Below are 15,190 nucleotides of genomic sequence, written 5' to 3' on the forward strand. Positions count from 1 at the left end.
TCTTTTTCTTTTCTTTTTTTTTTTTTTTTTTTTTTTTTTTTTGAGACAGAGTCTCGCTCTGTTGCGTAGGCTGGAGTGCAGTGGCCGGATCTCAGCTCACTGCAAGCTCCACTTCCCGGGTTGACGTCGTTCTGTCGTTCTCCTGCCTCAGCCTACCGAGTAGCTAGGACTTCAGGCGCCCGCCACCTCGCCTGGCTAGTTTTTTTGTACTTTTTAGTAGAGACGGGGTTTCACCGTGTTCGCCAGGATGGTCTCGATCTCCTGACCTCGTGATCCGCCCGTCTCGACCTCCCAAAGTGCTGGGATTACAGGCTTGAGCCACCGCGCCCGGCCGAGAGTTTATTTTTCATATGTAGCATTAACACAATCACAAAAGAAGTGGAAATCTATCATTCCAATTTTATCTTCATAAGGAAAGATTATGACTACTTTTCTCAACAGTAGTAAAACACTCAGTTGATACAAATGAGTGTGAGTTTTGGTTACATTACTTATGGTGGTCTGTCTTGTATAACGTTTAAGGGGAATATGTAATATGTAATACTTTCCTGGATTTTAAATTAAGACTCATGAAAAATAATAGTGAATATAATTAGATTATCAAACACCAGCACACAACTAGAAAACTGTCTTTTTATATACAGAAAAATGTGTAATGTAAAATGCATGTATCATATCTGAAAATTTTATGATTTTTAAAAGTACAGATTTTATATCATAAAAGTAATAATAATAATAATGAAAACAATGCCAAGAAAAATAGCCAGAAATTTTGCCAAGTGCTTTATGATAGAACACGAGCAGAAATAATTAAGCTCAAATTCTCATCATGGTCAGTATTCTCTTAAGAAATAAGTTTTATTGGCCAGGTGTGGTAACTCACACCTGTAATCCCAGCACTTTTGGAGGCCAAGGCTGTCAGATGAACTGAGTCTGGGAGTTTGAGACCAGCCTGGGCAACATGGTGAAACCCCATCTCTAAAAAAAAATACAAAAGGCCAGGTGCAGTGGCTCATGCCTGTAATCCCAGCACTTTGGGAGGTGGAGGTGTGCAGATCACCTGAGGTCAGGAGTTCAAGACCAGCCTGGTCAATATGGTGAAACCCTGTCTCTACTAAAAACTACAAAAATTAGCCGGGTGTGGTGGTGCACACCTGTAATTACAGCTACTAAGGAGGCCGAGGCAGGAGAATCACTCGAACCTAGGAGGTAGAGGTTGCAGTGAGCCTAGATGGTGCTACAGCATTTCAGCCTGGGCGACAGAGCAAGACTCTGTCTCCAAAACAAAACCAAAAAAAATAACAAAAACAACCAAATAAACAAAACAACAACAACAAAAATTAGCTGGGTGTGGTGTGGTGGCACACACTTGTAGTCCCAACTACATGGAAGACTGAGGTAGGAGGATTGCTTGAGCCCTGGAGTTGAGGCTGCAGTAAACCGTGATTGCACCACTGCACTCCAGCCTGGGTGACAAACAAAGCAAGGTCTTTTCTCAAAAAAAAAAAAAAAAAAAAAATTAAATTTATTGTAAAACATGCTTTTAAATCATGTAGTTAAAAAATTAACATATAGCACCTTGGCATAGTTAGTATTTTGAGTTGAAAACATCTGGCAAAACCACAGAAGCAAATCTCTTTTACCTTATTCCACCCCACCCCTTCCCTTCTCCCCTGAAGAAGATCACAAAACCTAGAAAGAATTTTTTGAATTTCCCCTGAAGTAGTCATAAGATACTCATATGAGAGGTGATCTCCCTGTACCCAAAGAGAAGGAACATTCTTCTATCTGAAGACAAAAGGTCACAGAGAAGAATCTGAATAACAGTCCTTGTTGCTGTAGGAACAATGGAAAACTTTCCCTTCCTCTCTAAAGGCTAGAGTCTGCGGAAATAATCTGACAATAGAGTAACAGGAGAAAAAGCATACAACGTTGTTAATGTACAAATGTGCATGGGAGCCATATAAAATACGAGAATCAAAGAAGGGCCAGATGAGGCTCAAATCCCCTCTTTATAGAGGAGAGGAAAATGGAGGATGTAGGCAACTTTTAGGAGATAGTAAATTATTTTCAAGGGAATTGATTGGGTCCAAAAGGAGACAATAATGTGTAAATAATTCTCTCTAGAAGTTGAATGGACGGAAGAATAGATTATAGCATCTGACAAAATCTATATAGGTGTGGTGACTTTTCTCAGTCTTCCTTTCTGTGATATGTGTTTTATCTTTCCTGGCTAATAGAATCTCAAGGAAGTGATCGAAGGCAATTGTATTACTTAAGGAAGAGCTTCGGGTAAGGGAACTTTAGAGAGAGATTTCCCCTCTGTGTCTGGAGAGAAAAATAGAAGATCAGAAGATCCTTGATTCTGAGGCTGTTTCTAAGGCCTTTTAAATTTCCTTTAATGTGAAATACTCAGCATGCCAAAGTGCAAGACTATGGGGAATCATTTTCTGAGCTTCAGCACCGAGTTTCCCCCAGGTTATTATCATTTGATTGATAAAGTTTAGGAAACACTACTCCAAATTATGGGAACTTGGCATTTGAGGAAACAGCAGAAGCAGAAAAGTCACTCTCAACTTCCTCTTGCCCTTCTCTCCTAAAGCAATTAATAAAACCCACAAAGTTTAGTCTTTGACCTTCTACCATTTTTCTCCCCTGGCAGGCTATAAGATCTTCATAAGATAAATGTCCTCCCTAAACCTGGAGGAAAGGAACAGGAACATTCATATCCCTGAAGACACAGAAACACAAAGAAACATCTGAACAGACAGGCCTTGCTAAATTCCCCCCAGTTTGTTGCCATGAGATTGTACACTTGTGTTTTCCAATCATATTTCTCCATGACTGTTCACTCTTCATCAAACTAAGTATAAAAATACACATTTACCTGTTTCTTTAGGTCTTTATTTCTTTATTAAGGCTCCTATGTCACATAAAATTTACACTTAACAAATTTGTATGTCTTCAAGTCCAGGCACAGTGGTTGATGCCTGTAATCCCAGAACCTTGGGAGGTCAAGGCAAGTGGATTTCTTGAGCTCAGGAGTTCAAGCTACTAGGCAGGCCAAGATGAGAGGATGGCTTGACCCCAGGGAGGCAGATGTTGCAGTGAGCCAAGATGACACCATTGCACTCCATCCTGGGTGACAGAGACAGATCCTGTCTAAAAAAGAGAAAAAAAAAATGTATGTTGTTTTTCTCTTGTTAATTTGTCTTTTGTTATAGGGACCATAGCCATGAACCTGAGATGGGAGGAAAAGATATATCTGTCACTTTATGAGATAAAGCTTTTTGTCCTATCATATATCTCATGACTCTTCACTCTTTATCAAACCTACTATGAAAAATACTTCTGTTTAACTGTTTCTTTGGGGGTCTTCATTTCTTTATGAAGGTTCTCCTCTCATGTAAAACTTATATTAAATAAATATGTATACTTTTCTCATGTTAATCCATCTTTTGTTACAGGGGCTATCATCACTTGATAGGTTCTTCCTGCCTTCTGCACAGACAAAATTAATCCACTGAGATGACAGCATTGCAGTAGAGAAAGAGTCAAATCGATGCAAGGCTGGCTCATTTTGGATTACTGAACTTACCACTCAAATCAGTCTCTCTGAAGGCTCAGAGGTTAGGGATTTTATAAATAATTTGGTGGATGGGAGCTAAAGAATGGATACTCCTGATTGGTAGGGGATAAAATTTAGAGGTGTGGAAAATAGTCCTCATGCACTGGGTCTGCCTCTGCAGCCCACAGAACCAGTTGAGTTATGAGTCACAATTCTTGATGGGTGAGTCTGAAAAACATCTCAAAAAAGACCAGTCTTAGGTTTTGTAAAAGTGATGTTATCTGTAGGAGCAATTGGGGAAGTCATAAATCTTGTGACTTCTGGTCATATGACTCCTGAGCATTAAAGGACTATAGAAACTGCACCTACATCCTAGCAGAATTCTTGCCCCACCCACAGCCCTATTCTTGTGGCCTTCTGTTAGGTTTACATATGTGGTTTTGGTCCCTGAGCAAAAAGGAGGTTAGTTTTAGAGAGGGACTCTTATCATCCTTGCTTTCAAGTTAAACCAGAAACTAAACGTGCCTCAAAGTTGATTTGGCCTATGCCCAGGAAAGAACAAGGATAGCTTGGAAATCAGAAGCAAGATTAAGTGAACTGTGTCAGATTTCTCTAAGTGTCATAATTTTGTAAAGGTGGCCTCAGGGCCATTAAAATATGCCCCTTTCAGATAGAATGGACTCTCTGTGACTAACTGAGGTGCTCAAAGTTAAAATAGAGTAAGGTATCCATGGCTGGGTCAGGGAGCATTCTCTGTGTTCTCAGAAAGTTATTATAAGAGTGTCACAGAACTTTTTTGTTTGTTTGTTTGTTTTTTCCTACAATCAAGCCAGACCAGTTCCTCTTGTCAGTACTGAAATAGACTGTAGCTGGACATTCCACTACTGACTACCAACAAACTACCTGGTGCCAACTCATCAACCACTTGAAACCAACCAGTTAAGAGTGACGGGTGATTTAGGGCTACACAGTCATTCAATCAAGACTCTGTTTCTATTTCTCATTTCCCTGATTCCCATCCCCTGCTATTATTGCCTCTATAATCACTAACTCTCAAAACAACCCACCACCTGGCTGCTTTTGTTTTACATCATAGGTTGCATCTCCCCAATCTGCAGTTGTTTTATTTTCTTCCTTTTTTTGTTTAAGAAGATAAAGCTCTCCCTTTTTTCCTTTTTTCTTTTTTTTTTTTTTCTTTTTCTTTTCTTTTTCTTTCTGCAGATCTCATGGTCTTTTTTTTTTTTTTTTTTTTTTTTTTTTTTTTTTTTTTTTTTTTAACAGGCTTTGACCATGAATCTAGGATGGGAAGAGAAAAAGACTATTTCCTCCCACATAGTATTGAAGCATATCATCTCACAAATCCACTTGACTTTGGAAATGCTTGGAGCCACCAACTTAATTTCCCATTTGCTGTCCATACATTCTATAGAAAACCTGATTATCAAAAATGTATGATCCACTGATACAGAACATATAGTCAGTCATCCCATGCAAAAGTGAGGTCTATTAAAGAGAGAGGTCCTAATGTCACTACAAAAAACATTGCCAGTCCCATGTACAAGTCAATACATTTTAAACATAATGTAAATAAAGAATCAAGAAACATTAGATACTAGGGGAAAAAATCAATAAAATGAATGTGAACAATAAAAATGCAAAATGGAATAAGTGACATTAGGAGACAGAGAAAAACTTTAGGATACAGAAGATAACATTAAAAAATTTCTAGATAGGCCAGGCGTGGTGGCTCAAGCCTGTAATCTCAGCACTTTGGGAGGCCAAGTCGGACGGATCACGAGGTCAGGAGATCGAGACCATTCTGGCTAACCCGGTGAAACCCCGTCTCTACTAAAAAATACAGAAAACTAGCCGGGCGAGGTGGCGGGCGCCTGTAGTCCCAGATACTCCGGAGGCTGAGGCAGGAGAATGGCGTGAACCCGGGAGGCAGAGCTTGCAGTGAGCTGAGATCCGGCCACTGCACTGCAGCCTGGGCAACAGAGCGAGATTCCATCTCAAAAAAAAAAAAAAAAAAAAAAAAATTTCTAGATCATCATCTGAGAAAGACGGCAGATAGGAGACAGGGCTAACATACAGCTCCCACTTGGATAGAAAGAACAGTATGTGGAGACTCACACTGTGAACTTTGGCTCCAAAAACCACCACAGAAACATACCAGGAAAACCAAAAGAATTCACAGATCCTTTGAAAGAAGCAGCACACCACTCCAAATTCCATGAAACGGGCAAAATAATGTGAGTTCCCAAAGTGTGAGAGGGCAAAACCTGTCTCCAAAGAGACATCCCTGAGGAATCTGAAAACCAAGATCACAGGAGAATAATTTAACCTTATCTAGAGCTGAAACTGATGTAGGGAGCCACATTGAATATAAAAGTAGAAGAGGCAGTGGGAAGAGCCTTGTAGGCACTCAGTCTCCAGCTTGAGTCCAGGGAAGCCATCCCTGAGTCTATCTCACAGGGCCTTGGGGCAAGGCAGTAAGTGGTTTTAGCGAGGAGTCACAGAATGAAAGAAGCTTTCAACTGAAATTTATAATAATTTTTACTGGGCACTAATTATCTTGAGCAGAATCTGGGGGGTGAATGGGAACTGCTGCAGATATGAGCACAGAAGCCAATAATGACAATGTGGGAAGATGGAGAGGAGCAAGTTCTGAAAGCCATACTTGCTTTCTCAGTGGGGAAGTTTACAGCCTGAGGCAAGGTCTGAGAGGGATATTGTGGGAGCGAGACCTGCCTCACCAACTGCCTAGGGTCTGGGTGAGGCCTTTTGTTACAGCTATCCCCTACTTCTCTGGCGAACTATTTGACACAGCAGAGGGAGCTACAGTCCCCTCTGGAACATTACCCCATTGACCCGAGAACCACCACCTCAACCCCCCATGGTGGCCATGAGAAACCCCACATAAAGAGAGTCTTAGCCCAGACTCACCTAACCCTTTGCGCTACTTCCCAATAAGTTCCTCATCTTCGCCTGAGACCACCTCAGCCTGCACTTCATTGTCCACATTATTATCAGCATTTCAGCCAAAACCTTTCAACAAGTCTCTAGGAAGTTCCAAATGTTCCCAAATCTTTCTGTCTTCTTCTGAACTCTCAAACTGTTTCAACTTCTGCCCATTACCCAGTTCCAAAGTTGCTTCCACATTTTCAGGTTATCTTTATAGCAATGCCCCACTCCTGGTAACAATTTTCTATGTTAGTCTGTTTTCATACTGTTATAAGGATACTACCTAGGACTGGGTAATTTATGAAGACAAGAGGTTTAATTGACTCATAGTTCCACATGGCTGTAGAGGCCTCAGGAAGCTTAAATCATGGTACAAGATGAAGGAAAAGCAAGGCACGTCTTAAATGATGGTGGAAGAGAGTGAGCATGCAGTGGAAACTGCCACTTTTAAGCCATCAGATCTCATGAGAACCACCACACTATCACGAGAACAACATAGTGGAGACTGCCCTTATGATCAAATCACCTCCCACCAGGTCACTCCATTGACACATGGGGATTACAATTTGAGATGAAATTTAGGTGGGGACACAGCACAAAACCATATCACTAGGGGAAGGAGGAGAGCAGCACATCAAGGAGTCACTCCTTGAGACAAAATAATCTGAACAGCAGATCTTGAGTTCCAGACCTCTTCACTGAAATAGTTTTCTCAACTGAGAGGAAATCAGAAAAGTAATTCTAGTAATATGATAAAACAGGGTTCTATAACACCCAAAAAGATGACACTGTCTCTCCAACAATTGATCTAAATCTAGAATAAATCTCTGAATGACCAGTTAAAGAATTCAGAAGGTTAATTATTAAGCTACTCAAGGAGATACCAGAGAAAGGTGAAAAGCAATGAAAATAAATTCAAAAAAAAAAAAAGCAAGATATAGATAAAAAATGCTCCAGAGAAATAAATATCATAAACACAATCACAACTTATGGAAATGAAGGACACACTTAGAGAAATACAAAATGCACTGGAAACTTTCAATAATAGACTAGAACAAGTAGAAGAAAGGACTACAGAGCTTGAGGACAAAGCTTTTTAATAAACCCAATCAGAAAAAGCAAAAGGAAAAATAATCAAAACAAATAAAGCCTCAGAGAAATGTGGGATTATGTCAAATGACCAAACCTAAGAATAATTGTTGTTCCAGAGGAAGAAGAGACATCTAAAAGTTTTGAAAACATATTTCAGGGAATAATCAAGGGAAACTATGCTGTCCTTGCTAGAGATCTAGACATCTCAATACAAGAAGCTCAAAGAACACCTGGGACATTCATCAGTCATCAAAATATCTAAAGTCAAGATGAAGGAAAGAATCTTAAGAGTTGTGAGGCAAAGCCTCAGGTAACCTATAAACAGAGATGATTTAACGAACATAAGTAAATGGATATGATACATCAAATAAACAGAATTAAAAGCAAAAACCTTATGATCTTCTCAATAGATGCAGAGAAAGCATTTGACAAAATCCAGCATCATTTTATGGTTAAAATCCTCAGCAAAACTGGCATAGAAGAGAGATATTTTAAGGTAATAAAAGCTATCTATGACAAACCCACAGTCAACATTATACAGAACAGTGAAAAGTGGAAAGCATTCCTCATGAGAACTGTAACAAGACCAAGATGCCTACTTTCACCACTTCTATTTAACATAGTACCAGAAATCCTAGACAGAGCAATCATACAAGAGAAATAAACGCAAGGCACCCAAATCAGTGAAGATGGAGTTAAGCTGTTGCTGCTTGACAATGTAATGATCCCATACACAGAAAACCCTAAAGACTCTTTCAAAAAGCTCCAAGATCTAATGAATAAATGCAGTAAAGTTTCAGGATAAAATCAATGTACACTAATCAGTAGCACTGCTATACACCAACAATGACCAAGCTGAGAATCCAATTAAGAACTCAATCTCTTTTACAACAGCTGCAAAAATCAAAACAAAATGGGACAAAAACATTTAGGAATATATCTAACAAATGAGGTGAAAGATCTCTACAAGTAAAACTACGAAACACTACTGAAAGAAATCATCAATGACACCAACAAATGTAAACACATCCTATGATTATGGATGGGTAGAATCAATATTATGAAAATGACCATACTACCGAAAGCAATATACAGATTCAATGCAATTTCCATCAAAATACCATAATCATTCTTCACAGAACTGGAGAAAACAATCCTAAAATTCATATAAAACCTAAAAAGAGCCCACATAGCCAAAGCAAGATAAACAAAAAGAACAAATCTGGAGGCATCATATTATCCAACTTCATACTATACTATAAGGCTACAGTTACCAAAACAGTATGTTGCTCATTTCAAAATAGGCATGTAAATCAATGGAACAGAATAGAGAACCGAGAAACAAGACCAAATATTTACAGCTAACTCATCTTTGACGAAGCAAACAAAAACATAAAGTGGGGAAAAGAAACCCTGTTCAACAAATGGTGCTGGGATAATTGGCAAGCCACACATAGAAGAATGAAACTGGATCCTCATCTTTCACCTTATACAAAAATCAATGCAAGATGGATCAAAGACTTACATCTAAGACATGAAACCCAAAAATTCTAGAAGATAACGTTGAAAAAACTCTTCTAGATGTTTGTTTAGGCAAAGAATTCATGACCAGGAACTCAAAAGCAAACACAACAAAAACAATGAAAAACAGATTGAACTTAATTTAACTAAAAAGCGTATTCGCAGCAAAAGAAATAATCAGAAAAGTAAACATACAACCTGCAGAATGGAAAAAAAAAATTGCAAGCTATTCATCCCACAACGCTTTAATATCCAGAATCTATGAGGAACTCAAACAAATTAGTAGGAAACAAACAAACAAATAATTTCGTCCAAAAGTGGTCAAAGGACATGAATAGACAGTTCTCAAAGGAATATTTACAAATGGTCAACAAATATGAAAAAATACTCAACATCAGTAATTATCAAGGGAATGCAAATCAAAACCACAGTGAGATACCACCTTAATCCTGCAAGAATGACCATAATTTAAAAATAAAAAAAAATAGATGTTGGCATGGATATGGTGAAAAAGGAACATTTATACACTGTTGGTGGAAATGTAAACTAGTACAACTACTATGTAAAACAATATGGATATTCCTTTAAGAACTAAAAGTTGAACTACCATTTCATCCAAGAGCCCTACTACACGGTATTTACCCAGAGGAAAAGAAGTCATTATATTAAAAAGACTCTCAGGGATTTGTTAATGTTCTCACTGTCTATTAAATATTCTTGTCCTCAAGTAAAACATCCATCAAACCCTTAGGAAATAGTTATGTGCTGTCCCCCAAAATAGACTTCTTTTTCCTTTCTCTTTTCCAATAATATTGGTATGATAATAAATGAACAATATCATTATCATATGTGTTTCTCCTTCCTGATGGAACTAGCTTAAATGCCCATCAACCAACGAGTAAATAAAGAAAATGTGGTATGTATATATAAGTGTGTGTGTGTGTGTGTGTGTGTGTACATACCATGGACTACTACTCAGCTGTAAACAGCAACAAAATAATGGCATTCGCAGCAACCTGGATGGAGTTGGAGACCATTATTATAAGTGAAGTAACTCAGAAATGGAAGTCCAAATATTGAATGTTCTCACTTATAAATGCAAGCTAAGCTATGCAGATGCCAAGGCACAAAAATAATATAATAAACTTTGGGGTCTTGGAGGGAAGAGCAGGAGGCAAGTGAGGAATAAAAGACTATTCCTTGGGTACAGTGTACACCGCTTGGGTGACAGGTGCACCAAAAATCTTAGAAATCAACACTAAAGAACTTATTCATGTTAAAAAAATTATCTTCTATTTCTACGCTGTATGTTATTATTTTATATTCTTATGCCTTGGCCTCTGCATAGCTTAGCTCCCACTTATAAGTGAGAACATTCAATAGTTGGATTTTCATTCCTGAGTTACTTCACTTAAAATAATGGTCTCCAACCATCCAGGTTACTGCAAATGCCATTATTCTGTTCCTTTTTATGGCTGAACAGTATTCCATGATATGCACACACACACACACACACACGCACACACTTATATATAATAAAATTATTTAATAATAAAATAATTATATTTGATATTTTCTGTATCAAAGTAACAAATTAGTATTAGAGTTTTCAACATGGAATAGGAACAAAAAATTGTTTCTGTGTAATTTGTCTAGATAGACATGAAGTTTCAGTTCTCTCTAGAATAATTCTCCCTGCTTTGTGTTAACTTTATCACATTTTTTTATTACTTTAAATGATAACAAAAGCAACACACAAAAACACAAAGAACGCAGGTTTCTCCTTTGTGGAAGATGAGAATTCTTTCTAATAATGCTTTCTTCTATGTTAACTTTAAAACATTTTATCACTTTGATTAAATAGGTATACAAGTATAGTTTCTCAGGTGCCTGTGACCCTGTCTTTATCAAATGACCAAATCTTCTTGACAACTCTTTCTTTTAGCTTCCTAAGATCAGATTCTAAATTAAAACTAAACTAAAATAAAAACTTCATGTTATCTCTCACAGCTAAAACTATCTTTGAGCCTTCCCAAAGGACACCAAGAAAATCACAAAGATGAATTTTATCTATTAAACTGGAAATGGAGTCTAGCAATAACTAGGTTTGTTTGCCGACTCCTTATTTTTTAATTAGCGCAATATCATTGTAAGAGCTACACGAGAAGTGTCAAATCAAATAGTAACACTTCCTAGATTGAGTGTATTTTTTAAAGTATTAATATTATTATTCACAAATTGTATTATTTGGGGTAAGGGCTTAGAGATTTGTTTTTAAGTGGTATTTGATTCTCTCTCTGTCCTTAGAATTCAGAAATACATACTTTTACTGAGTCTCATTATTTTTCATGGTAATATGTTTATTTATCTAGGCTGAATAAAAATCTGTCCTTTTTTAACAGGATACATTTGAGCAAATTAGCTGTGCACCTAAGTTTATATTTGAAAATAAATCTCATTTATTCTCATTAAACCTCATTTATTTTCAAATATGAACTTAGGTAGGACAAGCTTACTACTAAACAACAAGAATAAACTTTGTGTGTGAAATCAACATCTACAAAGCTCCGTCCCCCAAGAAAACTGGCTTGAGTACTTGGCTTAAAGTGTCTTAAATCCAAAAAAAAAAAAAAAAAAAAAAAAAAAAAAGTTTCCCAGGACACTGAGAGCCCCAGATCTATACTATGTGTGAGCGTAGGGCTTAAATTTGCTAATATTTCATAACATACAGGGCTCATTATACATGTCTGGACTTGAGAGCAAGCAGGAAAAACTTTTTGTTTCTTATCCACTATCCTTGCAAACCCACACTTTGTACCCATTGTCTCCATCTTTAGACAAAACCCTAGGCAGAACCCATAGTTCTTTCAGAAAATTGCAGGCAATAAATTGTCCTCACTTCATTATCAGGTAATTTGAAAAAATGGTCTCTTTTTCTAGGTAATACAAGTCCAAATCTTAACCAAACTTTGAAACTTCTTGTTTTGTTTTGTTTTTGGACAGGATCTTGCTCTGTCACCTAGGTTGCATGGAGTGTATTGGCATAATCAAACTTCACTGCAGCCTCAGCTTCTTGGGCTCAGGCCATTCTCCAATCTCAGCTTCCTGAGTAGCGGGGACTACAGGTCCATGCCACTATATGCAGCTAATTTTTTTTTTTTAATTTCTTATGATTTTATATTACTCTATTTTCCGAGTTTAAGTCTATCTCAGAATGGAAAGCCTGCTATAGGGAGGAGGCATGATAGGCTTCTTCTCTTTTTCTAGCTCTCTATACTGTCCACTGGCTAGATGCTATTTGGGGTCATTTCCATGTTTGAGGAGTTGGTAATGAACAGTGGTAAATGGTACAACTGGGTACAATTGTATGTCTGTCCTATGAATGCCGGTTCCAGAGATTCACAACTGCTGTCTTTTTCTCCAGTAGGACACTTTGCTTGATGAGTTTTTTGAAGATCCTCTATTTCCTAGGCAGCTATCACGTATGTGTCCCTTTCATGGGAGCTGACTCCTTGAGCTGGCTGCTTAAGACTTCCTCCTTATCTTTCTGTCTTTTGAAGATATACTGTCCTTTTTATGGTTGACCTCCCCCATCCAGAAAGTTTTCTCAAGATGCTCACATTCTTCGTATACAATAGGCATACCACCTTTGCTTGGCAAATGTAGAAAGAGTAGGATACCAGTGAAGGCTCAGTTGCTTGCTCTGCTGATAAAGAAAATTCAGCCAGATCCAGCTACTTACTTTTAGACTTTTCAGTCTCTCAAACTCAGGGAACATAAAACTCTCTAAATGACTTTCTCAGAACCTTCTTTCTGAGATACATGTGAGAGGGAACATAGCCAGGAGGAGAGTTAACTCACATAGCACACTGACAGCTCTCTCCAAGAAACGATGTGCAGCTACAACCTCCTCAATTTCTTCTATATTGTACCCTGCAGGTGTGTGATTTGCCAGAGTATAACAATAGTTTAGATGTCTTTAAATGTAATCAACCATTTTTTTTTTTTTTTTTTTTTTGTAAGATAGGAGCATATTTGACTTTTGAGGTCTTTGATCAAACTCTGAGACAACAAAATCATACTTAACTTTCTGTTACATCTGTCCCCTTCTATTCCTGTAAACCCAAATTAGCCTTAAGTAAATCTCATTCTTCCATTTGCTACTTATAAATACTCTCAACAGGTTGCAACTCCCTCATAGTAGTAATTTTACTCTAGCAGCTCATGGTTCCATTTTTATGTCTGGGAGTCCTTGATGAACCTGGGACACATCTTTAATGTTGGGTTTAGGTTCTTAGAGGATCTTAGGTGAGTCTCCCTCAAGCAGACACTTTATTGACAAATGGACCAGTGAAAAGTGAAGAAAAGTTACCTCTTTCTTTTGAACTACTCTCCCTGAATATTTATTTGTGGACTTTTCCTTCTGCCTCCTGAATCTTTTCTTGTAGGTTTTTCAGTCACTTAGTGGAATGTTCATTTCAATTTTAAATTGAAAACTTTCATTCAATTAAAACTTCTTTTGTCAACTCTCTAACCTATTTCAGGTCAGATAATCTTTAATGTGGAAACATGGAGTGATTTTTTTTAATCTTTATTTTCTTGCTCTAATTTATTCCCTTTTTGATTACTGCTATTTTAAGCTCATCCAATGTTAGAAAATGAGCAGAGAAGGGTAAAGTGTATTTACCAAGCCAGCCTGAGAATTCTTTATAAAGAAATTTCCAGTGGGCTTTTCAACTTTCTTCCTTTCATAATTTCAGGGTGAGTAAAGATCAAAAGCTAGCTGAAATGACCAAACTTCTAACACGTCCTGTATAGTTGAGTTGGCACCTTACTTTGGGATAAGGGGATACTTTTACCTATCTTACTATTCTTGGCCTTGGAGTTCTCTGCCTAAATTCTTAGACAATAAAAGAACGACAGCTACCATCTAACACCCTAGTAGATATTAGTGCTTATCACATGACAAGAACTTTTCTGAACATTTTGTTAGCTCTTTTAATTCTCAACCTTACTAAAGGCCATATAATCACTCCATTTAAATATAACCAAACTGAGATGGAGACATTAATCTAAGTTAATTGCAATGTTGAATTGAAACATTTATTTCCCTATGCTGAATCTAACGATAAGGAGGTCACCATATAATAATAAAAAGGAAAAAGAAAAATGGCCAACTGTGTGACTCATGACTGTAATCCCAACACTTTGGGAGGCCAAAGTGGGAGGATCGTTTCAGGCCAGGAAGTCAAGGCTGCAGTGAGGTATAACTGTACCACTGCACTCCAGCCTGGGTAACAGAGTCAGACCCTATCAAAAACTACTACTAATAAGATATAACTATTGTGACCCCCATGGTCAAAAAAACTTAAAATTAGTAAAATGTAAAATATTTGAATTACCCTAATTAGCAAATTAGATCTAAAACTCATAATAGTTAATTCGAGACCACACCTTTATTTCTTCTTCCTTAATTACGCTCCAGAAAGGAACACCCCAATTATAAGAAAATATTTATGTGTGGGAAGAGAAGTGGGGGAAATGATATGGAGAGGGGCAGTGTTTAGACACAATGTATGAAGTAACTATTAGATCAACTTACAAGGAGGCAGCATTAGGCTAAACTTAATTTTCTAAGACATAACCCCACCCAGAGTTGAGGAGCATCTATATGTTGAACTGAATGATAAAAACACATAAGAAATATGAAGGTAAGAGTAGAGTATAAATTAATGTAATAGAAAACAGACAATAGAGAAAAATTAAAAATTAAAAATGTATTCCTTAAATAGATTAATAAATTTGGTGAATTCATCAAAAATAAAACAAGGGGGGAGAGAGAGAGAGAGAGAGAGAGAGAGAGAGAGAGAGAGAGAGAGAGAGAGAGAGAGAGACACTTACCAATACCAGAGAACAGGAGAAATAGTCTAAAGATATTGGAGGAAGAATAATGAGATAACATTTGAAATGATTCCAAAAAATTCAAGAACTTTCCCAAAATAAACATTAGGTCCATTTGACTTTACTGATGAACTCTAGCAAACA

General features: G+C 37.4%; 1 long non-coding RNA gene across 2 annotated transcripts in view; it reads right to left on the bottom strand.

Moving 5' to 3' along the window:
- Window positions 1-15,190, bottom strand: part of LOC103221313 (uncharacterized) — a 349,435-nt gene that overhangs the window by 120,322 nt on the left and 213,923 nt on the right. For both annotated transcript variants that reach the window (XR_012095553.1, XR_012095554.1), the window contains exon 8: window positions 2,888-3,162. This is a non-coding gene — a long non-coding RNA (uncharacterized lncRNA). The remainder of the gene's footprint in view (window positions 1-2,887; window positions 3,163-15,190) is intronic.

Source organism: Chlorocebus sabaeus, chromosome 15, assembly GCF_047675955.1.
Source record: "Chlorocebus sabaeus isolate Y175 chromosome 15, mChlSab1.0.hap1, whole genome shotgun sequence".
In the NCBI taxonomy this organism is placed as follows: domain Eukaryota; kingdom Metazoa; phylum Chordata; class Mammalia; order Primates; family Cercopithecidae; genus Chlorocebus; species Chlorocebus sabaeus.